Here is a 27,222-nt window from a genome sequence, read left to right as displayed (position 1 = left end):
TTATATTGTGTTACACTTCACTGAAAGAAGTAATACGATCCCTTAATATCATTCAAATAATGTAATCGTGAAAGTTTGTATGTATGAATGGATGTTTGATACTCTCTCGCGGAAAAACGGCTGGAGCAATTTTGATGATTTTTTAAATATAGTACGCTGACACTGTTCATTAACATACCAAGCATAAAAGCTAATTTTGACCCCTGAATTTTCGCGGGATTTTTTTCGGTGAAGCGAAGCTCGCGGGAAACAACTAGTAATTAATATTAATTCGTACATAAACAATTCAATCTGTAATTTCGTACTTATTTTTCTAAAATTCGTAACTTAGCATAAGATATTGTACTTCCATTACCCACCTAAAATAAATTAGATACGCATTTACCCTTCCCTAAGCTGTTTGTCTTCAGTGTGTAACTTGTTTGTTTGTATGTAACATACCGACAACTCTGACAAGTCATAATGAGGCACATTATGTAAATATTGTTTCGTACCTACTGAGGGCTGCTTGTGGTGGGATTTGCATGTCAATTTCACGAATATTGTATCTGTACCGTAACTCCGCGTGTCTATTAATGGGAAATGGGTGGGTTAAGATTATGAGAAAATGAATAAGTTATGAGAAATTTAGAGAATTGACAGATACCAGATAAACTCGGCACTCTAACTCAGTCTTCGGCGAACAGTTTTCCTACTGTGAACGTAGCCTTAATTTTGCTTTATGGTGCATTTACTTTAAACCTTATATTTGACGCAATAAACTAGCAAACTGAACACTCTAACTCAGACGACGGCCAACAGTTTTCTTACTGGGAACACAACCTTAACGTAGCTACGATTGAACTACTATCAAAGCGTGGCGTTGAAACAATAAACTATTATATCAACTCATGAAGTCATTCATACATAACGAACGACAGTCAGGAAAAAAATGGCTACATATCCGTAATACATAAGGAGAGGAGTACCTAACGCCTAAATTAGACATCCACCCATTTAATTAAAGTGTGGGTCGGCACTTTCGAATCTTTATGAGAGTAATAAGTGAGCGTGTTATCTTAATGCAGAGAACGAGCTTCTAATATGAGCAAAAAACACGTTATTACATATAAAGGCTCTTATAAGTCGTAATGGAAAGACTTAATGGTTTACTTGCGGAAAATTCGTAGGAAGGTGACGGGTTTTTATGGATTCAGCGGCCATTTTGCTCGTCTTCTGTTTGATAAGGAATGAGAGACGGTTTTCAATTCGCTTGTTAAAAGCTTATAGGTATAATTGAATATTGACATAGATTATCATAACCTAAAACGATCGACATGGGTAATATTTATTATTTTAGTAAATAAAAAAATATACAATTATCTTAATTGTGGGCTCTAGTAATCGTACTAGAACCCATAATTAACGTACGTGACATATTTTTAGTTTGGGGTTTGCATTGATTTCCAGTCAGTAAGGACAAAGATTTTTATAAATATAGATAAAAGTATTGTGCGTCTCTAAAATGTTGTACGTTGTTTACTACTCGAGACTACCTAATTTAAAAACTGATTTATTGGAAGAGTAGCTACTACCATATTTGAAATTCAACACAGGGCGCCAACTTCCCAACAACAAAAGACTTTGGATCCTCTTCAAATTGGGCATTCAGGAGGTCAGCATCCAAAATCCTTAAGAAGCCACGGTTTTATTCAATATGATGAATGGTAGCGAGCCTTAGCAGGCAAACAAACAATATTTTACGGATTTTTGCCGTAAAGAATGAAGATATTATTAATGTTAACATTACAGCTACCCTTAAGTCCTAAAGATACATTTCCTTTTTAACTCGAGAACCCTCCAAACTCGTTCAATGGGATCTGGAGATAAGCGTCCAAACGCTTGAACCCTAATTTTTAAACCAACTTGGTTGGTGTTTGATTAATGGTCACCTAACTTCTGAACCCATGATGCAGGGCCTCAAACCTAATTAGACCTCTCTGTCTCTCGGAGTGCGAGGGAGCAGGACAGACACAGAATTTCAATTTAACCGACAAGCCAGCTGAAACTGCAGGATAAAAGGCAGATTATACGCTAATGACGATAAAATTCACACGTTTTTTAAATCGCGCCCGCTCACTGAAACTCCACCGATGTTCGTTTTTTAATATTCGGGGAAAAGTTGGAACGGGAGCTGGTAGTTTGTGGTTTTTTAAAAGGGAATATTTTTGAAAGTTGGGATTATGGTAGCGTCAGAAAAGCGTGTGTGCATATTCAGGCTATAGGTAGTGAGAGAGAGGCACCGTTCAATCAGGGATGTAGGCTCGATAGCTTGCTGCGTGGTTCGTAGAAGTTATGGGTGGGTTATATGATATACATATAGGTACATTTCACAACATTGAAAAACCCAAGTTGGTAGTCCTCTATAACATGGTTGTATTGTGGTTGTAAAGTACGAATCCAAATGTCTAAAATTTTCGATACAAAACGAAAAGCACACAACACAGGGGCAAATACCGAAGCACTTGCACTCGACACAGTATTACCGGGAATACGAACTCACGTTATGTCAAGACCTGCCGCGTAACTTTACGCTCGTATTTCCGATTTTAGACACATAGGGATGCCAAAATGAAGTTTTTAATATTTTTAAAAATATTTAGAGGTATTAGGGCTCGTAATTGTGATGATATAATTATATTTGAAGGCGTCTAATTGTCTATGTAAGTTTCGCCACGCACCTTCGATACGGAAGGACATAATTGTTATTTTGTGCCATAGAAATATAAAATGAATGCTGCTGAATGATTTCATCCAACATTTATTTATTCCAGTTTGAAGTTATTCTCTATTACCGCAAGTAAGTAGCCCTTTCATATTGGCTTTTATCCAAAAAGTTGATTACTATGTTTCGGTTTAAAACCAAATTTGCGCAACACCTTGTCAACACGGGGCCAGGTTCAGTCAATGCTCTTCCCTAAAACCGTGTATTGCCATCCTAAAGATGCGATTCAATATTTGTTTGTCAATTCCAAGTCGTCCTTGGCTCGAGACAGTTTCCCATTTAACAATTGGCAACAACACGCGTCACCTCAACCGGCACAAAGCGGCCATATTGCGCAGATATTGGTAACCTCGACATGCCATTCAATGCGTGCTTTTTGTTTTACTCGACTGTATTCATCGTAAAGCGGGTTATGTTGTGTTTAATTATGGTAATGTCGGTGGTGAACTGCGGCGAATAAATGGCTTTTTTTTGTTAATACTTACTGTCTGCCGACGCAACTGTTACTGTTATATTCAGGAAAAAAATATTATTCATACTTGATTCGCGAGTCGCCGGTAAAAACAGAACATGGTCATGGTTATAAAAGCTAACACATATAGGTATATCTGCAGAAATAATATTACTATGTAATATTCCTGATCGAATCTTTAATTTAGTTTGCTACGCATGCTACGGGCTGCTACAGCGGTATTAGGATTGCTTTACTACGAGCGCCTACAAAAACGGGTTGCTACGTTTTGCTACGAGTGCCTACGATCGTGGGTTACTTTACTATGTTACGAGCACCTACGGTAGTGAGTTGCTACGCTTGGCTACGAACGCCTACTGCGGCGGTATGCTGCGAGTATCTACGGCAGTTCACTTTTACATAAGGTATATGTATATCTTACTTTCATAATGGAACTATCCAAGTACCTATACAACTCAACAATTTTTAAACTAGCGAGAATTATCAAAGCACACTCTTCTATCTGGCAGCCGAAATAGAAATGATAGGTAGAGCCATAAGCGGGTTACCGATAAAGCAATATTCAGGGACGAAACACCGGCTCCACTCGTGTTGATTAACCGAACAATACGCGAAGTAGGTCGACGCAAACTCGATTTTTAATTTAACCGTATAATCACTAACAGCGTAATTGCATTTCAAGTCGTAATAACATTAGGTTTCGCTAGTTGTAGTTGCTCGTTTTATTTGTGTATTCGCACGGGGCTTATTATACAGGCTTATTCGGACAAAAGATAAACGCTCACGTCTGAATCCCTAACGGGGTAGGCAGAGGCGCAATGCTGCACATTTTTAGTTAATCTCTGTTATTAAATGTAGTATTACTACTAAATGAACTATACTGTTTTGGATAAATTAATTTTAAATAACCCGTGTCTTATCATCATTGAATAAAATTTCCGACATGAAAACGATCCCATGTCTTTACCGTAACCGCCTTTGATATAAATTTTGGTTTTGAAAAGTTTAATACCCGTCATCATTATTTTCCTCATAAGAGTTATGAACACCTACAAAGCATCTACTGCTAGGCATAAGTCTGTCTACATAAAATAAAATTTTATCTCCTATTTGCGCTATTACCTATTTTATTTAAATAAATAAAACATGTCGCACTAGGGTTCCTATTCAGTTTTATCTACCCTACAACAGTTAAGACCACAGTAGCCGACACGCGAAGTGGTGCTATTTTGGCGGCGGAACAAGTACCACTTTATCATTGAGTCTGAAGTGGGGACCGTTCGTTATTGATTCATACCGCTCGTTCAGTGGTCCCGATTGATTTGATATCTTCACGATGCGGTTGCCGTGGGAACGATAGTCTTATTCAATAGATTGAATAGCTCTCTAAATCTTAGTTTCTGAACAGATAAATGTATGGTTAAATTTATTTTAAGGCCTCGTTTCATAATGTCTGGTTAGTGGCTACCTGTGAGATAATATAGATGCTGTCACTCTCTGTTATGATTTTTTTGACAGTGACAGCATGCATTTTATCTCATAGGTAGCCACTAACCAGTCACTGTGAAACAGGGCCTTAATGTATAGTTTGATAAAATGTTCTGATGCGCTGTGATATGAACTTCATTCAATATTGCAGACGGCGTCATTACGCTTTCCGTTTAGAAGTAATTAAGTGCTTTTGCAGGTGGACTTTTTCATTACCTATCCCAGTGGGAATATCAATGACAAAATGTCACCTTGCATTACATTAGTTATTCAAGGGAGCAGATGGACGAATTCAATTAACGATCTCTATAAGCCATCCATTGCCGTGCACACCGGCTGGGCTAGAGCTTACGGCGACAATTATAGGTTAATACATATTATAATTACGATACATTGTCTATCTGATTACGTTTATCGCATTGAACATAAGTAATGATTAGTTTAATAGTACAGTCATCACGAAACTGCCTAGTAATCGTACTCTAACGGAATATAATATATAGTATACTAGCTGTTCCCGCGCGCTTCGCTTCGCCTTAAAAAGTTTTCCCGTGGGGATTCCGGGATAAAAAGTAGCCTATGTTCTTTCCCAGGGTCTATACCATATGTATACCAAATTTCATTCAAATCCGTTCAGTAGTTTTGGCGTGAAAGAGTAACAGACAGACAGACACAGTTACTTTCGCATTTATAATATTAGTTAAGATAATCGTATAGGTACTTAACCTATTTCCCTTATAAAGAATATACAAACATTTTTCGCCGCTAAAACCTCTTTGTTATTTTTTGCGCTTCAAGTGTTAACACAAGTGTTTCCTTCCTTCAAAGGGCATCTTAGTAGTTCACAGCTGGAGATACGACTGTCCTAATACATAATAATGTCTGTGCGACGGGTCACTTGACACCTGCGTCCAGGAGGCATAGCATAGCATGCACTATACATAGGGTTTTGCTATAGTGTTTATTTATTTATTTATTTAACTCTTTATTGTACAAATATTATAGTAGGCCGAGAATGGGTCACCCAGCACGTTATACAGAACAACTTTTGGAAATTCGTGAAAAAAATATGTTTTTTATACCTTGTTGTAAAAAGTCATGTGTAATTTTTTTATGTGAAAACATTTCTTTGATTTTCATGTGTGTTTATTTTAGTGAGGAAAAAGTTTTTTATGAAATTATTTGAGGTTCGTGGAAAATTACGCAATCGTTAGACATCACTTTCGGGGGTGTTTTACTGCGGCGGTTAGATTATTAAAATTATTAATGGAACTAATTAAAAGTTTCTTTTTTATCTTCTGTAAGTTTGGGTTTACTTTGTTGGCATTTATTTAAGTTAAATATTAACTTCCTTTGTAAAAAAAATAAGAAAGTTACGTAATTTTCTGTCAAAATAATAATCTTTACAGAAAATTTAGTTTTTTCCCATAACGAGTTATTACAAGAAATATATTTACCCAAGACTTCTTCTATATGTCGCCAACTTATTATTATATTTCTGTACGATATCTTATTACTTTTCCCATACGTGTGAACTAGTGTGAAGATATCCCATTACCCAGATAATATATTATCTTCTTTTCTTTTACGTGATGGTAAGGTACGTGAAAGTTATTATAGGATGGTATTGATCAAGTATATTATTATTATCGACTTTCCATCAAGGATTTGAAACATTTTATTCAAAAGATATCAAAGCCGAAATTAATAGATATAGTTTACAATTATGTGAAAAAAACGTTGTATCTTGTCGTTTTTATCCGTAGTATCCGCCTACCTAGTTTTAAGTAAACTTATACTTATCTTCTGTAATAGTCATTTAATGTGTATGTAAGAAAGTACATAGAACAAAATTATAACGTAATAAAATCTATCTTTATCTATACTTGGTATGACCTTTATTCCTAAGATAACATTCATCCAGAGATTATTAAGTAGGCGATTAGGTACATGTCCACATTCGTATCTGTGCTAGTCTATTTCAGTGGGAGTTTCTGAGAACTGTAATCACAATGGGTACTTACAAATGACTAGATTTCCTAGAAACATGTTAATAACAGACCATATTTCAGTAGCTAGTCAGAAACGGATACAACTATCCGTTCGCGGAATGAAAAATTAGAGAGATTTCTAGTCATGAAATGTGGAAAGAAAATCTTCTATATGTGTTCTTTTTTGGGTAGGTATATCTGTTAAATTGTTATTCAACCACGAAGTAAAAAAAAAAAACTATAAGGGTAGGTATTTTATCTCTATGAGTGCATGATCGTAGACGGAATACAAACGATCTATGCGTGTAGAGTACCAGAGTAGGTATACGAATGTGTCTAGACTCTAGCTGGAGTATATTGACAGAATTGTAAAAAAAATGCTCCTGAATAAACATTTAAGCTGTGAAAACATTTCGTCCGAATATCTCATAATTTCAGCACTGAGTTAGCTTCCGGCGTCCTCGATGAAAATATTAATATTCCAAGCGAATAAAAATACGCTGATCCAAAAGACGATTTGTTTTTAAGCAGTACGAAAAAGGCTTTACGGAGCAATTAAAATCTATTTTCATGTTTTATAGAATCATTTTCTGTTTCAGGTAAGAGTGGGCGAGGCGATAATGGCGGTGAGTAGGCAGGTACTATAGTTTATTGTATTTGTTTATTAAATATTCGTATCGCTCGGGTAAATTGTTTCCATTCAATATTCCGCGATTGGCGGTCCGTTATTATGCACAATTATACCGCTTTACCGCAAACGTGTGCATCCGAACACATTTAGATAAAAACAAATCTACCCACCGACGGTTTATTGAGTTGTTTTGCTCGCGAAATGAGCGTGTACCAGTACAAGCGAATGATTTTAAAATCAAACCTGTAGGTAGCCGAGGGCGAACTACCATACAAAAGAATTTATACCTAATCCTATCCTAGGTTTAGTGAACTTTGAATTTTAATAGGTATCTTTGGAGTTTTAAATTAAAGAAAAGATTATGGTAATTAAGATATATTAGAGATCAAGTATTTACAATGTTTGGTACAAATAAATTGAGGAACCGATGTTATACGTGCGCGATAATAAAGCCCTCTGATGGTCTCAGCGCGGTAGCGGGGATGCATCGATGTGCTCTGAGGTTGCCACTATAGGCATGAGCGGAGCGATTTTGATCGCGGGCGTGGTGGACACGCCACACATTCCCCCCGGCCAGACCGTAACTACGGTCGATAGTAGTCGGGGAACCGGATTCTTCTTCCAGCGCGCGACCGCTTCTCCTCTACTGGTGGTGCAGGAGGTGCGGGATCAGGAGTCTTGCATGGGACTTCCCTCATCAGGTGAGCTGGCTTCAGCCTGTCGACTGACACGTTCACTGGTTTGCCCTTCACTTCTATGGTGAAGTACTTGGGCTGACGCTCGATGACCTTGTGCGGGCCAGTGTATGGAGGCTGCAGAGGTTTGCGCACCATGTCCTGGCGTAGGAAGACATGGGTGGTCGAGTTGAGGTCTTTCGGGATGTAGAAGGGAGATGAGGTGTGCCATGATGTCGGTCTAGGGGTCAGCTTGGCCATGTGTGAGCGCAGTCGCGCCGCGTACTCCGTCACGTCGCCGGTAGTGTAGTCGTCGCTCGGGCTCAGGAACTGACCAGGTAGTTGAAGGGGCTCGCCGTAGACTAGTTCTGCTGGAGAGGCCTGTATGTCGTCTTTCCAGGCGCTGCGCATGCCGAGTAGTACGAGGGGCAGGGCTTCGAACCACTGTGAGGAGGAGTGGCATCTAATTGCAGCTTTCAGCTGCCGGTGCATGCGTTCGACGAGACCGTTGGCTTGGGGGTGATACGCGGTCGTGGTGAGGTGGCGCGCACCAATCAAGGCGGTCAGGGCCTTGAAGAGGTGGCTCTCGAACTGCCGGCCGCGGTCTGTAGTGACCCGGGCGGGGCACCCGAACCTGGCTATCCAGCCAGACACCAGGGCTGCAGCGCACGCCTCGGCTGTGATCTCCTTCAGCGGGATCGCCTCGGGCCATCTGGTGAATCTGTCGATTATAGTGAGACAGTACCTGTAATCAGAAACCATAGTTAACGGCCCTACGATGTCGAGGTGTATGTGGGAAAATCTGGAGGTAGGTTTGAGGAATGGTGAGAGGGGAGCAATGGTATGGCGGGAAACTTTGTTAGTTTGACAAGCAATGCATTGTCTTGCCCACTCTCTACAGTTTTTCCGTATCCCTGGCCAAACGAATCTTTGTGTCACCAGTCGGACTGTAGCTGTACATCCAGGGTGGTGAAGATTGTGCACGGAGTCGAATGCCTGCTTTCTGAGGCTTGGCGTGATGTATGCTCGTGGAGGTTGAGTGGAGACATCGCAGTAGATGGGAAGATTGCTATCCATCGTGGCTACCTTTTTCAGTTTTAAGGTAGTTCCGAAGCGGAGCAAGTCTTGCAGTTCAGGGTCTTCGTTCTGAAGTCGTGCAAGAACTTGGAAGTCGATGGCAGCGGAGATTTCTTCAACGCGGGACAGGGCGTCGGCCACTACATTGTCTTTTCCAGGTAAGTATCTAATGTCAGTGGTGTATTGAGCAATGTAGTCTAGATAGCGGAACTGTCTTGGTGTGCATTTCTCTTTAGTCAGTGAGAACGCGTAGGTTAGCGGTTTATGGTCCGTGTAGATGGAGAATGTCCTAGCTTCGACCATGTGCCTGAAGTACTTTATGGCTTCATACACTGCTAGGAGTTCTCTGTCATAAGCACTGTACTTCTTCTCTGTATTGGTAAGTTTGTGAGAGTAGAATGCTAGTGGTTGCCATGTTTTATCTATTTTTTGTTGCAGGACAGCACCAACAGCGAGGTCTGAGGCGTCGGAGGCTATGGCGAGTTCAGCAGAAGGATCCGGATGTGCCAGAAGAGCTGCTTGCGATAAGGACGCTTTGCAATCTTCGAATGATTTCAGAAGCTCGGGAGTCATGTGCACTGGATGTGATCCTTTTATTTTAGGTCCTGCGAGTACTTCATTCAAAGGTGCTTGGAGTTGTGCAGCTTTAGGTATGAATCTTCTGTAAAAATTCAATACCCCCAGGAATCGTCGGAGCTCTTTCACCGTTTTCGGTACAGGGAATTCCTGGATAGCTTGTACTTTTTCTTCGAGGGGAGTCGTACCGGCTGCAGAAACTTTGAAGCCCAGAAAAGTGACCTCTGGTTGACCGAAAACGCACTTTCTAGTGTTGACAAGCATTCCATACTTTTTCAGACGCTCGAATACTTGACGAAGGTGGTCTTTGTGCTGCTCTGGGGACCTCGAGAACACCAAAATATCGTCGATGTATCCGAATGTGAAATCTAGACCCATAAGAACCTCATCTATGAACCTTTGGAAGGTTTGAGCAGCGTTTCTTAGTCCGAAGGTCATAAATGGGAACTCAAATAATCCAAAAGGTGTCGTAATCGCAGTTTTCGATATATCATCGCTGTTCACCCTTAATTGGTTATACGCCTTTACTAAATCAATCGTAGAGAACGTCGTACATCCATTCAGTTGACACGTGAAGTCATTAATGTGTCTGATCGGGTAGTTGTCCGGTATGGTCCTCGAGTTAAGCGCGCGGTAATCGCCGCAGGGTCTCCAGCCGTCGTCTTTTTTCTTTGCTAGATGCAGGGGCGATGACCATGGGCTTTCCGAGCGTCTAGCAGTACCATTGATAAGCATATCCTCGAACTCTTTCTTCGCTATTTGCAAGCGGGTTGGATCCAGGCGTCTTGGTTTGCTAGCAACTGGAGGTCCGGGAGTAGTCCGTATGTAGTGCATTGTATTATGCTTAGACGGGGTATTCAGGCCAGCTGGTTTGGTTATTTCAGGGTACTCCTGTAGCAAGGAATGGTACTCCGAGTCACCTGTGACAACTTTTATCGACGAGATGTCTTCAGATGACTCCGACTGCTTGCCGTTGACCTTGAGAGAGGTTATACCATCGATGAGGCGGTTGTTTCTACAGTCTACTAGTAAGTGGTAGTACCGGAGGAAGTCAACTCCGATTATAGGTTTGGAAACATCAGCGATGGTGAAAGTCCAGGAGAAGTCTCTTCTTAACCCGAAGTCCAGGTGTAAGTGAGTGGGTCCGTAAGTATTTATTATTGAGCTGTTGGCCGCTATCAGGTCGTATTTGGTTTTAGTACAAGGTACTTTGACAGCTGACCGTGGGAAGACACACAGGTCTGAGCCAGTGTCCACTAGGAACTGCATCTTGGAGGAACGGTCAGTGATAAATAAACGGCCTGATGATGAAGGGCTGTCGGTGGCCGCTACTTCCGACGGCCCGGACAGTTTTCCGATGTGTCCTTGTGGAAGCTGCACGGTTCCTTGCATTTCTGCGCCTTATCACCGTAGGTGAAGTGGTAGAAGCAATGCGGGTGGTTTGCTGGAGGTTGCCTCGGACGAGACCGACTGCGGGAGCGGCTGCGTGAGAATCTGTGTCTGTTGGAGTATGGGTGTTCGCGATCGTAGCTTCTGTCATTTACCTTGGACGTAAGCATGGCCACCTGCCTGGTAAGTTCGCTTATCTGTCTCGTTAGGTCGTCGTACGCGGTTGGAGGAGCTGAAGAGGTACTTGCCACCTGGGGAGATGATGGGGCTATCTCGTGCACCTTGTCTGCAAGTTCGGCCAGTTTTTCCAATGCAAGCTCACTCTGCGAAGCAACAACGGTTTGAATACTGTGAGGTAAACGACTAGACCATATTGTAGATAAGAAATCCTTTGGTACATCTGGACCTGCCAGGCTTTCCAGGTGTCGGAGGAACTGGGAAGGCTTCCTGTCCCCGAGCTCTTCATGCATCAGCAGCTGTTTGACCCGTTTTTCCTTAGAAGCGGAAAGTCTTTTAATAAGTTCTGTTTTCAGCTTTAGGTACTTATCTTTTTCAGGTGGGTTGGTGATGACGTCCTTGACCTCGGCAGCATATTGATGATCCAGCTGGGCTACGAGGTAACAAAATTTAGTGTCATCCGTAGTTATCCGCGACAAAACGAACTGACTTTCCACTTGAGCGAACCATAAGGTAGGTTCTTCAGGCCAAAATGGCGGTATCTTAACACCAACACGTAATATTTCAGGTTGCTGGATGGCCTGTGGTAACTCTTTATCCGAAACAGACATTATTAATTTCACGGCAAAAGTTGGGATCCGCTCCGCTTATGCCACTATGAACGCAGCGTTAAATAACAAATGAACAACTCGCAAAAGTACCGTCGTACGATTAATAAAAATCTCAGCGGCGATGTTTAGGTAGGCACTTTTTAATGTTTAGCACTATGTTCACTTGCACTTCGCACTTGCACTTGCAGCTTTTATAGGGGTCACCAGTCGTAGGTAGCCGAGGGCGAACTACCATACAAAAGAATTTATACCTAATCCTATCCTAGGTTTAGTGAACTTTGAATTTTAATAGGTATCTTTGGAGTTTTAAATTAAAGAAAAGATTATGGTAATTAAGATATATTAGAGATCAAGTATTTACAATGTTTGGTACAAATAAATTGAGGAACCGATGTTATACGTGCGCGATAATAAAGCCCTCTGATGGTCTCAGCGCGGTAGCGGGGATGCATCGATGTGCTCTGAGGTTGCCACTATAGGCATGAGCGGAGCGATTTTGATCGCGGGCGTGGTGGACACGCCACACATGTGGGGGGAATGTGTGGCGTGTCCACCACGCCCGCGATCAAAATCGCTCCGCTCATGCCTATAGTGGCAACCTCAGAGCACATCGATGCATCCCCGCTACCGCGCTGAGACCATCAGAGGGCTTTATTATCGCGCACGTATAACATCGGTTCCTCAATTTATTTGTACCAAACATTGTAAATACTTGATCTCTAATATATCTTAATTACCATAATCTTTTCTTTAATTTAAATCACGTCGGGGTCACCAGTTGTAGGTAGCGGAGGGCGAACTACCATACAAAAGAATTTATACCTAATCCTATCCTAGGTTTAGTGAACTTTGAATTTTAATAGGTATCTTTGGAGTTTTAAATTAAAGAAAAGATTATGGTAATTAAGATATATTAGAGATCAAGTATTTACAATGTTTGGTACAAATAAATTGAGGAACCGATGTTATACGTGCGCGATAATAAAGCCCTCTGATGGTCTCAGCGCGGTAGCGGGGATGCATCGATGTGCTCTGAGGTTGCCACTATAGGCATGAGCGGAGCGATTTTGATCGCGGGCGTGGTGGACACGCCACACATTCCCCCCGGCCAGACCGTAACTACGGTCGATAGTAATTGAGGAACCGATGTTATACGTGCGCGATAATAAAGCCCTCTGATGGTCTCAGCGCGGTAGCGGGGATGCATCGATGTGCTCTGAGGTTGCCACTATAGGCATGAGCGGAGCGATTTTGATCGCGGGCGTGGTGGACACGCCACAAACCCACGCTTACACAATACACAGTATCAAACATGGCAACCCACGTCATATCTCTCGCGTGACGCGTGAGTCGTGTGACGGTGAATAATTGAGACTGCGAGTAACATCTCGCACACTTCTCATAACAGTAGTAGTCTTTACTAGTGACACTACACAGTGTATAGTCTCTCAGGCTGGCGCTGGCCCGGGGCTCCAGAGGCTCGTGGCAACACACGCCGCCATTCACCAGCTACACACAGCGTATCGATATTCCTTGCGCCTACATTAGAATACGAGCTTTCCTCGCAAAATGAGCCCTTTGTTCTACCCACCCCATTGTTTCCCGCCTCCTTTTAAAATCTTTCCTTTCAAGGATCTCGGCGTTATTGTTACGTACGATTTCTATGTGGCCATTATTATTTCTTCGCGAAAACGGCTCGGAAATAAACAGTTAAAAAACCGGTTCGATCAGTTCGGTTCCATTAGTCATTAGCTTTTTTGCTCTTATCGCTCCGGGGCGTAAAACTAATAGTGGGGGAGCTCCTTGGAGGTTTAATCCTGCTTGGCCTCGGCATGTAAGAACTGTAGAGCCGCCGCCTCGTTACCCCGGTGCGCACGGCGTTATCCCGGATACTCAAACTCACTAAACTGTGTGATTGCGGACCCTCCCTCCCTTAGCGGCAAAAACTCAACAGTAACAAATGAAGCCACTCATACACGGGCGAATATACGAAATAATGCTTTCAACGTGTCAGGTGAGGTGTGGGAGGCTGGAATGTCTTGCGTTTGACATTAATGTATGGCCGGAAGGAGCACATAAATATGATGTGTCCAACAATGTCCTAAACTGCAAATTACGTTTCCTTATCACTGTTTCGCTTCCGGAATGACCCGCTATTCTCCTAAAGATTCAGGATGCGGGGACAACGGTTATTATGTTAAGGGTTAAGTTAAACGTTTTAGATAATCCTTCTTTTACGTTCCATGGAAGAACAAGGGGATGAGGAAGTCGTGTTTCTAAAAAAACAGGGTTTTGATTTGTTACGGATTCTCGGCATTTGTGAATCAAAGGGTTGGCGAGTCGGGGAGATGTTGAGAAATAGTCGCAAGAGCGAGTGGACGCGGAGTGTGACGTAGCTCGCGGCCATATTTCATTCTCTCGGATTTTTGTTTCTCAGAATAAAAGTCTTTGCGAATATAAAAGTCTTTGTCTCTGATATATAAAGATTTATTCCGTTAACTGGATCTGTCTATAAACTACACATAATGGTTTCTCCATTACCATTTTTATGTTGTTTAGTTTTGCAAAAGTATTTAATAGTCATTGCTCTACCCAGTAAGTATACGGTAAGACGTTATTCACTGCATAAGTTTTAACGTCGTTGGCAAGATCTAACCCACATTGTTTGTAGACATTAATACTAGGATGGAACGAGTTTAAACTTTGCAACATCTCCAAGGATTTTCAAGTCCATATCGTAAACTAACTCGGTAAATAACTTAATTATGTTCAGACAAAGACATATCTCAGTGGACAACTATAAATAAGAGTATTGCATTTCCAGCGTGTTCCTATTATATTCATAATGTTAACCTGGTACTTACAGAAGAAGAGGGAGCAAATGACAATACCCTTTGTGAATATAAATTGGTTAAAAGAACGTTGACCGGCCAATTAATGAAGATTAAAGAGATGAAAGTGTCAGCCAAGGCAAGTCAAGTGTAATGACCCCGCGGCGACTAGAACGCTGAGCCCTTCGAGATTGGTGCCCTAATGGAAGATTAAAGGGAATCTTAACGCCTTGATTTAATCTGCAGATAAATGGTGGCGATTTGCTACAACCCACGCCTAATATATCTCCGCACCGTAATGATTTCACACGGAAGAGCAGGAATGTTTTAAACGTTTTTTTATTCCTTGGTTTTCTTCCCCCATTTAGTAGCAGTTCTATTATTGTACGTACTCCTAGTCGAGAGCAAGGTAGTTTCTTGCACAATTTACTGCCGCTAATGTCCTATGTTCAGTCTCGTCCAAGGTTTCACCAGTTTATTTCCAACAATTTAGAAATTTGTTTGTTTATCTCTCAATTTGAAAATTGGTAGCAGGTTTCCCTCCTGTCGTTTGCATAATTTATGTGGCATTGACCCATTAAATCCGGGTCGAGATAAATGTGGATATTTTATTTGGTGGTTTCGATTGCCTGTAAATTTTTAGCTCTTAATGGCCCTACCGCAATGTTACAGTGAAGATATTGTTACTGTGATATGTACCTATTTGTTCAGGTGTGGCTGGAATGAAGTCCCTTACAAGGTCTCATCTCAAGATTTATAACCAATTCTATGAAATTGATTATATTTGGATACCATTTCCGTGACCTTAACAATTACTGTTCATTATACACTCACGGGCAATGAAATAGTTTCACTCACAAAATGCCGACACCGAACAAACCCAATTTTTTCAAATTTTTTTTTTTTTCGAAAATTTCTAAAAAATATTACTGTTTTTTGTTGGTAATACCCTGAACCTTTCTTAAATGGACTTCAATGTTGCAGAAAGCATCATTAAGCTAGCCTTTTCCGTTAAAGAGTAATTTGGTGTTTTTCTCAGTGGAACCTTTTCATTGCCCGTGATTGTAGTATTTACATGATTTTCCTCGCGAGTTTCACTTCACTTGAAGGTTGCCCTATCTCTGTTTAGAGATAAAACACCCACGCGCCATAGTATAATTTAAATGAAGTCGTAATAGTGTTACATAATATAGTAGTACTTTTGGCTAGAATCTCTACTCTACATAAGTAGCCTTTTAGTTCTTATTGAAGTTGGTCCCGACTTACATTGGCTTTTATTAAGTGAGTAAAAATTCAAAGATGAATTGGCTCCATTCAATTCAATCTTGGAATTGGTATTCTTTTGATCTATCAGTTCATTATGAAGGCACTTTTTGTCTGTTACCAGAAAATTTCACTTAACAATTTTATTTTAAAAATAACCGTATTTTTCGACGTCCCATACAGTAATAATTGATCTTTTAAAAATCATTAAACCATCTCAGTTGCCACCCGATATCTTGAAAAGGATTAATATTGTGACGTGATAGATTAAGGAATCTCAACCTCAGATTAAACTCAGCCTAAGTAAGCACATGAATACATTACCTCGCAGTTTATGCCGGGTCTTTACTGGATCGAGGGAAGGTAGGTAGGTATACATTTAATGTATACCAATTTGGTTGCTATGTTATAATTATTATATAATTATCGATTGCAAAAATGATTTTCATCAATTTAATTACCATGATTTAGATATTATTATTATTTGATAAGTTTTTGATTAATTTCATTGGGATTAAGACTTTTTTAAACCGAAAGTTCAAATAGTTACTCCTGACTGAAACAAAATGGTTCACAAAGCTACAGCTCAGAACTGGCATATGCTTTGCCAAAGGAATGCCATGAAAGACTATGAAATCTGCCGAAAAATCTCCCCATTGTTGAATCTTTTGAATCCCACAGTTATTTAATATCATGCGCACTGCAGGGATGCGATAGGCATTTGTATTTGTCATAGCTTCCATGTCAGAGAGAATAAAATACCTAGGAAAGTTTAGATTGTGGGCAATTCTCAACCAGCCGATTTTACATGACGCATTTTGCAATAAATGCCAGTGGCTCCATCTCAAATTTCTGATGTTTTCGCCGATTCAAGTTCTACATTCATCATACCATTGACTCGTACCGAATACTTATTTGTTGTTAGACACATAATGGGTGTTGGGGCGCACTTCTGACGTTTGCCTCTGACGAGGGTCGGACAAAGCGTGGCCACCGCACAACGGATCCGAATGTCGTCCCCCGAACATTCCCCACATATCGTCTCCGCTCTGTGCCACCATTCCGCGATTCATCTTTTATGTATCAGAAAGTAATGGAGTTATATTGGACCATATGCCGTCACCAATATCGGTATAATATATCGAAGCCGTGCAGGTTGTAAAGGCGATTTATAGGGATCGATGAAAATAATTACGGTGATTCGCCGTGACGGCTTGTTTTTTATGTCAACTGCGGAAATTGATGTCCTTTAATGATGGAAGCTTTTCTTTCATGATTCAAGGAAACTGGAAATCCGTTTCGATGTGTAGATATATCAGCTGTCCGATACCCATTTTACAGGCTCTGCCTTAGCTTTGGGTTGGATAGTCGTGTGCGAGATGTCTCCATTTTTATATTTCTTTTCTATTATTTCCCTCTGCCCTTTTAATATCTAATATCGTATGAAGACTGCGTATGCATATTCTATTAGCTATGGTTCGGAGACTCCCTTGGATGTAAAAGGTTTCCCTATGGGAATTCTGGTATATAAATAGAACTTTCTCTTTTATAAAATAAGTGTTATGGATTCTCGTCAGAATGTTGTTAATTCAGCTAGGGTTTGATGGGTTGAATAATTTTGAAAACATCTATCTTACAAATTTATCGCCTGCCATATGGGGCTTGTTATGTTTTTTAGACTTGTTTATGATGGATAATTAAAATTTTGCGACTTTGTTAATTTTATCAGTCACTGTGTCCTAACATGTAGTTAATAGTAGGTAACTGAAATTTACTTCAATTATAAAGTTTATAATTGATTGTGCTCTTTAAATCGTAACAGCATTTCTAAAAGAAATGTGCCTACAGATGATTTTGCAAATCATCATAAAGCTGACCACAGACCACGTTATGTATTCGATATTCAATTTTTACGACAAAACTCAACCTTTGAAGTTTATGATACAGAAAATACAAGCTTGCATCTTTGTGAGACGAAGACACTGTAATGATGTTTCTTGTGCCTCTTCTGCTATATTTCGCATTTTAAATGGCGTTTTCATTGTAGAAAGAATACTTTGTTGGTCTTCTCTGTTGTTGTTACTATCCGATTAAATTGGCTCATAAAATTATGATTGAGCTATAAAGATAGCTGTTCAACACCTAATAATTAATTTGTTTTTGTAGATTATTAAAAATAAAATTTAAATAAGTTTCGTGTTTTTTTTATCATGTTATATTGTATTCTATTTCCATTTTGTTTGATTTTAAATTACTGTGGCTGTTACGGACTGTGTTATTGGATTCGAATATAAATTAAATAATGATTAATATTTTGAATCGAAACAACGGATTTGTAAATTATTAGCATATTTTCCATTTAACTCAATTGTTATGTTTTTATCAGATGATAATTGTTATTATGTATAAAATATTTTAGGTACTTACAGAATAGCGTAGCATATATAATATACTAGGTATCATTATTTTAGCCTGTGTTGTTCCCACTGCTGGGCTAAGGCCTCCTTATACATAAATTGACCACCGCTCCCGATCCTGTGCCTCGGCCATTGAGGTAAAAACCTGTGAGGTCGTCCCGCCATCTCCGTCTGGGTCTTCCGCGACGCCGACGTCCATCACTGGGCACCCACTCGGTGACAATTCTGGCCCACCGGTCCGGGTGCATGTGGCCTGCCCAGGTATCATGTATGTTTATAATATACAGGGTACTTATTTGAATGTTGACATTGCTTTCTGTTTATATACGTTTAATCTACATCTGTTTTATATTCCAACCAACACAGAGTTTTTTATTTTATTTTAAAACCTTATACCTTATCATGATGTCTTTACATTTATACTCTCTGCAAATGTGTTTGCTCAGCAATACAAATACAGAAATATGTTTTTCTTTATCAGCTTATTCAAATGAAAGGCCCCTATATAGCTGTTGGAACGAAATCCATTCAAAATCCTCAATGACCCCCGGCGAATCTTTTAGGTGCCCTTCAGTTTTATGACTGGAGCCTTAGCGTTAAATGTAAACACATTTTCTAAAATATTTGCAAACGATGTTCAATCCATGTTTTTTAAAAAATTTATTCATTGTTATTTAAAATATATCGGTAAAAAGAGATGGTAACCGACTGACTGGTCTATAAACATACAACTAGAACACAAAAAGTTTCTAGCTGAAAGGCATTTAGATATCTATTGCGTCCTAAGCGAAAGCTAATAAATGACTTTCATAATGTCTGAAGCTCACGGCCCAAAGCTACTACAAAGTACCTACTGATATTAAAATATATTTATATCGTAGCGGTGACAAACACAAAGTCTAGTATTTGTCACCTTCGTGATTAACCTGCCTGGTCAGCGGCCGTCGCTGACTGCTCAGGGTACACCGGACGTATATATAAGGAAGATGATACGTCACTCGCTCAGCTCCTTCCGTCCCCCATCAATCCGTTTACGTCAATTATAAGATGCAAAATAAACAGCCGAATATTTTCTTCCACGTGATTGATTACGTCGGTTCTGCCGTGAGAGAGAAGTCGGTGGCCGGTCGAGGTCAGTTCAAGTGAACTGTCCGTATGATGGGTCCCAAAATGCAATTATTTCCAGTTCGCCTCCCACTTTTTGATAGATCTGCTTCGGTATTCCGTTGCTTAACAGTTACCGCGAGGATGCTACAAGGCTGAGGGCAAACTTTTACATTTATATTACCTACCTACAGTAAAAAATATTCACGCCAACTCATTGACGCTCGACTCATACATATCCAACCCAGGATGGCATTTTTATCTCTTCTCAAGCTTGAAATTTGTAAATAGGTATTTCTTTTTTATTGGAAACACTGCTCCCAATTGCCACGAAAATTAAATGCTTTTAACCCTTTCACTTACATTTAATACTCGTCTATTTCCAACAACACCCTTTTATTTCGCCGGTTGAAACTATTATGATTATTCGTCCCTCGCCACTCTGAACCCCAACTGCTATCATCGCAATAGCCTGGCGTCTCAAGCGAGCCGTGTTGCATGGAAACGCGAAACGATAGTGTATCGGGAAAGCGTAATTTCGGGTGGGTTTTTGTTGGCCGCATTAAAAAGTCCGGCTGATTGTAGCTAGGCCTCGGGAGGCTGCGTTGAATGGAGGCGCGGGGGTGCGGGGTGAAGGGTGCGGGGGCGGGGGCGGTGCGCACGGGGCCGCGCCGCCGGCAGTACCCGCCGCAACGAGCGCCCGCACGCTCCACCCCCGCGACAGTCACTTGTCACTCCACGGAGACAAACCCTCGGCGTAAGTAGCCGACCAGTGCGAGTAGCTCACAGCTTGAGCATAGAACTACGACTCAGTGATAAGAGTTGAGTTATACTCGGTGTACATGGACTAGTTAGGTGTTTGACAGGCCTATTGTGTCGTCGCTGTTTGTAGGTGGTTGACATGTCTAGAGGACGTACTCCAGCCCGGTGCCTGTTCCAATCACGTGCTCCCCTTGTGTGCAGGTTTCTGCCAAGACGTGTCTAGATTATCTCGATATTCATCATCTTACCGGCGATCGTTAGTATTGATTTATGTTTGTACATTATTATTCATTTGCCGCCGTCTCCTCTGGGCGTTAAGGCAGTATTTATGGTGGCTGCAGCGGATTGTGGCCAAAATTATTTTCTACTTCAACGATAACTTAACGAGTTGGCAAACGTTCGACATTTGTTGGTCATAATGTAGTTGCACAGAGGGTAGTGCGATATGGCTTTAGCCGTAGCTCTCTTCGGCCTAGCAGCCTAGCAGGGCTTTAGATAGCCTCGGGAAGAAACAACGAATGCTTGTAATTTCTCCAGAGAATAGTGCCTTTGTATTTCTCCAGGGCGCGGAACACAGCCACATACATTTATACAGACGTGGTCCACCGACTTTTTACCGCCCGAAGCGACTATTTGTTTAACTAGCTCCGTTCGTAACAGATCTTAATGGTGGCTTGTTGCCTAAGTCGAGACTCTCGAGCAAAAGAAAATGAGAAATCTCTCTGGTTTTTGCCTTACTGCGGAGTAGGGCTGATGGAGGATTATTAAATAAATTAGCAATATTATTTCAGGTATCTTGATGAGACAGGGGCTCAACTCAGCTTGTTCAGGTCGGCCCTGTTAAGTCTTGGCATTATCTAAGGCCAGCTCTTGTCGTTTCAGCATGTCTTGAATCTCATTTGGTATCAAGGAGCTTAGGACTGACAAAATTTAGTACAAAATGTTTTTAGGCATTTCAAATTATGAGAATCATTGTGTACAAGCTGTTTATGTTCAAGTTTTGAGTATCATAATTATTTGTGGTATACTAACATATTATTATATTTTATTTTATATGTAGCTAAATATGGAACGTCATTGGAGTATGACTGTGTCACTTAAAAAACCGCCGACAGTATAACGACGATAAAGTCACGAAAATAATAATTTATCAATGATGGAAAATCTTGATAACTTTTCGCAACTTCCGCCAATGAAAAGAAAACAAACCGTCTCCCAATCAAAGCGGCGGGCATAATGAAATTTATCGCAGTTATCTCGTTTCGCCGTCCATCTCTTCCGGCTGAGCGAACTTTTATTATTATAATTTCGATGAAGACAACTACAGCTAATTAAAATCCTATTTCGATGCTCCCCTTGATCGGTGTTGGTTTTGTTGGCGCTCTCAACAAGGAACCGTCGGTGGAGAGTTTCCCTTCAAATTGTTGGAATAAAAATTGAAATTTTCTTTGTCGGAGATCCGTTTAAGCGGCGCCCCCGGCCCGCTCGCCGCAAGTGCTACGTCGTCGCGATAAGCGTTTGAGAAATTGAAAAGGGTTTATACGAGAATGTCGCTTGTCGGATTAAATTGGCCCGATTTCTGACATTATTCCAATTATAACACCGAATCTGGGTTACGATTCCGATATTCTGTCGATATTATGTTTCCAATCTACTCGCATCCAGCACATACAGGTACCATCAACTCTACATACATTCACAGTTTGCGCTGTTATATGAGCATTATACAAATAACCCCATTTGAATCAGTTTATATGTATCTGAACAAATAAGCACACAAAGGCTCACACGCCGCCGTACTTTTTTCGACCCCATTTTTATCCTCGAGGAAAATATACAGTATACCTACGTACCCGTAAATCGTAAATGATGTTGTAATCACATGGACAAACCCCTAATGTGATATAAAGGTACCATTTCTTATCAGTTGGCCAGCGTTCACCTACATTAGGTAGAGGTATATGTACAAACGTATATCCAAACCATTTAAGTGATAAAGCTTTTAATCTTACCTTGCTCGGTTATAAAGACACATACAGAATTTTTATTTCATGACTCCCAAAAACCTGTTTATTCAAACATGGAAGGTTTAGTTAAGCACAAGATCTGAATTTTCCAGAGTGTAAGGTTGCAATTTAAAAGGCTGGAGAGCTTTCCTCTTCAAATATAACCTTTGCTGTGGTTTATGACTGTCTGTGACCCTCCACCGTAGAGCTGATATAAAAATTTTCACTTTCGGGCTTTATAAAACTTGAATTTGAAATGAAACGAATTTGAATAAACAAAGCTTTTTTCCTTAATTTGCTCTACCTACCTCGATGTTAATTTAGTCTCGCCAATAAAAGATTTATTGATACAGCTATTAAATTAAAATTTAAAATTGTTATGAGGCATTATTGGTTTCCTTTCATTACGCAATAGTTTTTCCGGTTGCTTCCACTCGTATATCTTGCTTCAATGCCGCGACTGCCAATGAAAAATACATTTCATCGATCAGAATTGATTTTTCACCGGACAATAATCAACAATTCCCCGGACAGTTTAAATACGTATCACTCCGCGTTCCATTAATTACGAGTGGAAGCCGCATTGTAATCAGTACGTTATTCAGTTTACCGTACTGCGTTTATGCCTCATTAATCATGACGATTCTACCCTTGTACAATATTACTGCTCTCTCTTCTTGTTTTCAAGATGAAACTTTTCGTCTTCTTCTTCGCATATCGCTGATAACCAGATTTTCGCCGTAGTGAATGACTAAGCCAGTCAGAATAGTAATCAGTCGCTTTTGGTCGAAGAGGCTTCTTTGGTGCACCCCACCTGTCCTTTTTCTGCTTTCGCTGCTAAAGCGTCAAGGTCCAGCTGCACCTATCTCGCATCAAACAGAGTAATTGAAAAGTCAAGTAATGAACAGTCCAACTCAAACATTGCCTGCATTTGAGTTACAAGGAAAATGCGAAGGTTCCCCACGTCGACCCTGACCCATATATCTGCGTCCCGGCTGACTAGTGCGACCTAGTACGGGGGAGAAGCTACTTTATACATGCCAGTAAACTTTTGCTCCCCCTTAAAGGTTTCGACATGTAATTTACAATTTTATCGACAGCTAAGACGTTCAATTTGTTAGCTTTATGCTGATTCGCGTTTCAGATAAATTATTTTCATTACCTCTGGCAATTAAAGGATTAATGATCCGTCCCTTTTATACACCCCCTCCTGCTGGATCGACGTTTCTTTGAGTAAGCGGTTGTGTTACTGATACTGTATTCTAGTATAAAATTTATCCCCAATAAATATTTGCAATGTTTTATTTGTACTTGTATAAAATTTCGTGTCTTGTGCTAACACCATATTAAATTTGTTAATCATAAAAATCGTGGTCTGATCGATTATAACGTATTAAATACAAGACTACATACAACGTCAATAATTGCGTTCAATTCTGCAAATTCGATGTACCTACTCATCTTCAAAGTATAACGTTTCCATTAAAGCTTGTTGACTTACCCTTGAAGGGAGCAACACACCAGTAAAGTCTGGTTTTACGATGCAAAGACACGCGTCCCCAACTGATTCATTTTCATTATCACGCTCAGCTGTGCCGCCGGCAATACTACCCACAGTACCCCCCTCGGGGAGGGGTTGAAATTAATAACGCCACACTGGCCGGAAAGAATCCGGGGCATCTCTGCGAAACTTTTCCTGTCAAATATCTGTGTCTGGCCGCGACGGGAATTCGGCAATGGCAACTGATGCAGCGCGAGCCAGATAGTCAGATATCTCATTGTATGACAGCAGCACTGATGACCCACTGACCTACATCGCAACTGCAGTCGGCTTTCGTTTACCTTCATATTTGTTTTGGTTGGCAGTGATTCGGGGCCAACTTATCCATATTCATGTCGCCACTCCGCGCCGCAACTTCATCTTCGTTATAATACTCTTGTTAGCACGCTGCGCCACCACCACATTTACAATCAACATTCAAATTTCGAATTTGATACCGCTTGTATACATAAATGGTTTTATGAATGAAGCCCCTGCTTTTGAAGGTAGATTTGATGGGATGGACACAATGGACTTAATTGACTTCATTCTTCACGTTGTCAAACGTTTACAATTAAGAGTTTTCCTCAATTACTTCAATTTTGTTCTTCTGCGTCTCAATTTTCGTTTCTTTTCCTCTGTCAACAGTGTTTATTTGATCTACCTATTCAGTTCACGCTAACGATATTTATTTATTTATGAAAAATGCTTGTTGTTTTATTAACTTCTTAATTAACTGTATTAAATTGGAATGAGAAAGTATGTTATTTTCGCTTGTTATACAACACAATTTAATTTAGAACGCCGCCATTTATTTACTTACATTTTAAAATGAGACAGACACTGGTTGCTCGACATTATCTCCGTGTCTTTAAAAGCTTAAAACTCAACAGCGAATAGCCGCAAGCAGAACGCAATTACATACACATTTTCGTTCCCAAAGCATACAAGATACAGCTGATACTTCGGCTAACACCGAGTAATTTTTTACTTGAATTGCAAATTAATGTATGTGTGCTCACTGGAAGCAAAGTTCCTCGCTTAGCTGTTAGGAACTTGGGTAATCTGGAATTAATTCACTTGAGTCGGGGGTTTTTCAAGGGAGCCGAAGATTTCGCAACTTGCTTGCTGTTTCTTTTTTCTCCTATCTCGGTTGTAAATGTTGCTTTCCGAACCTATTTATTGAGGTTATGGGAAAAACCTAGAAAGTTCCTGCAAAAGTACTTAGATTACCGTGCAGTGACAGCACCTTTTAGCCCCTAAATATGAAATATTTTGTGTTACATTATATAAGTTGCGTCCATTGTTGTAATCCGTCCATGGACCTCATCCAGTTCAGAATCTACATAATTTACATCAACAGAGTTTACATAATATACATCAGCAGAGTTTACGCCCTCATCCGAGGCGAAAACGGCTCTCGCTGGCCACATGTTATGAACCAAGATGGCCGCTGGAAAGATAATAAAAAAACCGTTTCCATTTGCCCATTACCCTCCAGTGGCTCTCTTTATTTGTCATTCGGCAATTGGCATAAGCGAGGCAGTCAAATTTAATGAGACAGTCATTCAGGCCAAGGCTCTCGCTCGATGCTCGTTATTTACCGAAGGTACGAGAAGTCAAGTTTCGCTCTCAAGGGTTGAAATGTTTCCGTAATTCACAGTTTGGTTGGTAATAAAAGTGATATTCCAAACTTATAAAAAACAGCAATGAACATTTGAACATAAATTTAATAAAACCCTAGTCTTTGTACGTCACAGGTTCTGCAGGCTGAAAAACAAAAATGCTCGTAATTTCTTGGATGCGAAAGAAAATAACAGTTGTCAATAAAGGTGTCTTATTTACATCCTATTGCTCTTCGAAGCAGAAACAAATTATGGTAACGAACTTAGCGATAGGAAAAAAACAAAGTCTTCTCAGGACTTGCTTTAGCATCTGCATAAAGGCGAACAGATTTTATGGTGGCTCGGATAATCGAATTGCCCAGCCCCACTAAGTGGTTCGAGTTATGGAAGTGTTGAACTAGTTCCGTTTGCGCTGGCTCTTTAAACTGGTTTTCGAACTGTCATTTGAACTTCACTCCCTTTTGTACCCATGAATAATATATCAGTCGCTCTCCAAGTATCGGAAACTTTATAACTTACTTTAAATCTTGTATTTTCATTTATGTTTAGATCGAAGTTTCAGATGGGAAATGCGGTATAAACTTCTCGTATCTCGGAAAAATACATTGAATATTTAGTGTAAACATTTTGTGAGATAATTTGTTTAACTTGGTTGGCGGAGGCTGCGGGTGGTCATTCATCAAACCCTTAATCTATCGGAAGTGTCAGACACTAACCGCTTATGCATAATTAATTTTCAATTTTAATCAATATCATTTTGTTCGGTGGCTTTTTTCTTTGTATGAATAAATACTTTGTTAGTAAATGAATATTCCTTTTTCCCAGAAATTATATTTTAGCTGGTTAATTACGTCCGAAGGCTGTCACGGTGTGACTTGTTCTGGGAATTAATATTTTAGTGTTGTATTTGGCGTACTTTTTTCAATAATGCAATTATGTAGATCATAATACAGTTATTATGACTGATATAATAGAGTAGCATTCAAATTCACACATAACTACATCGTATAATACCCGTATATCATATATACCTACTATATTACCTAGAATGTAAGTCATTGTTTTATTTCACTTCTATAAAATCAGCACTTCTCCTTAATACACTTGCACACTTGATTGAACAAATACGGATTAATAGTTTTCCATTTCCACGCGCATTCCCAATATTAATAATAGCATTATTTGTCTCAGTATTGGTCCACGTAACATGTTTACGGACAACGCGTGTGTTCCATTATGCCGACGAAATATCGGAAAAAATCGAGCCATTTAATCTTATAGTTGTATGTGCAAGAGCCATGCACGGCACGGCTATGTCGTAAAACATGTTAACCTCAGTCGATTGGCCTGGGATGTCACTATCTATGGCACAACAACATGTATTGAATGCCATCTTCTCTGTGGTCTAGAAGATCTAAGGCCTAACTGCCAAGGCTTACAAGGAACCGAGTTTCGGTTTCCCATTATTCCTGATGCTGCCGGCACGTATCATTATTTATTGGCGAGACCTGATCTCAAAAGAAGCCTTTGTGTGATGGAGATATACTGTTCAGCAATCAGTTTCTTTTGTTGCATTTTTAATAGCGATACTTCCCTTAGATACGGCAAGGCAAAAGCCGTATTGTGGCGTGTTGTGTGAGTTGACTAAACATTTGCTTTAAGATGGAGTGTGGATTATTAAGATTAGCTTTGTGTGGAAGTTAATAGGGCGCTGTAATAATATGTTGCAAGTTAGTGAAGTGTGGATCGCTGTTCGCGGGGGAATAGGCCGAGGCTTGTCTGTCGTAAGTTGGAGTTTGGAGTCATACGCGAGGCTGTTGTTTA

General features: G+C 40.3%; 1 protein-coding gene across 5 annotated transcripts in view; it reads left to right on the top strand.

The window, feature by feature from the left end:
- Positions 1-27,222, top strand: part of LOC105393978 (peripheral plasma membrane protein CASK) — a 215,167-nt gene that overhangs the window by 3,090 nt on the left and 184,855 nt on the right. Inside the window, exon 1 of one of the 5 annotated variants that reach the window (XM_048621581.1) lies at positions 20,135-20,222. The exons of 2 other annotated variants lie outside the window; for them this stretch is intronic. The gene's annotated coding sequence lies outside the window, so the exon portion shown is untranslated. Of the gene's footprint in view, positions 1-20,134; positions 20,223-27,222 lie in introns of those variants that run through there. 2 more of the 5 variants (XM_048621583.1, XM_048621584.1) reach the window with 2 other exon arrangements.

The sequence above is a fragment of the Plutella xylostella genome, chromosome 6, assembly GCF_932276165.1.
Source record: "Plutella xylostella chromosome 6, ilPluXylo3.1, whole genome shotgun sequence".
Taxonomy (NCBI): Eukaryota; Metazoa; Arthropoda; class Insecta; order Lepidoptera; family Plutellidae; genus Plutella; species Plutella xylostella.
Note: the sequence above shows the minus strand (reverse complement) of the source record. Positions and strands in the feature narration are given on the sequence as shown.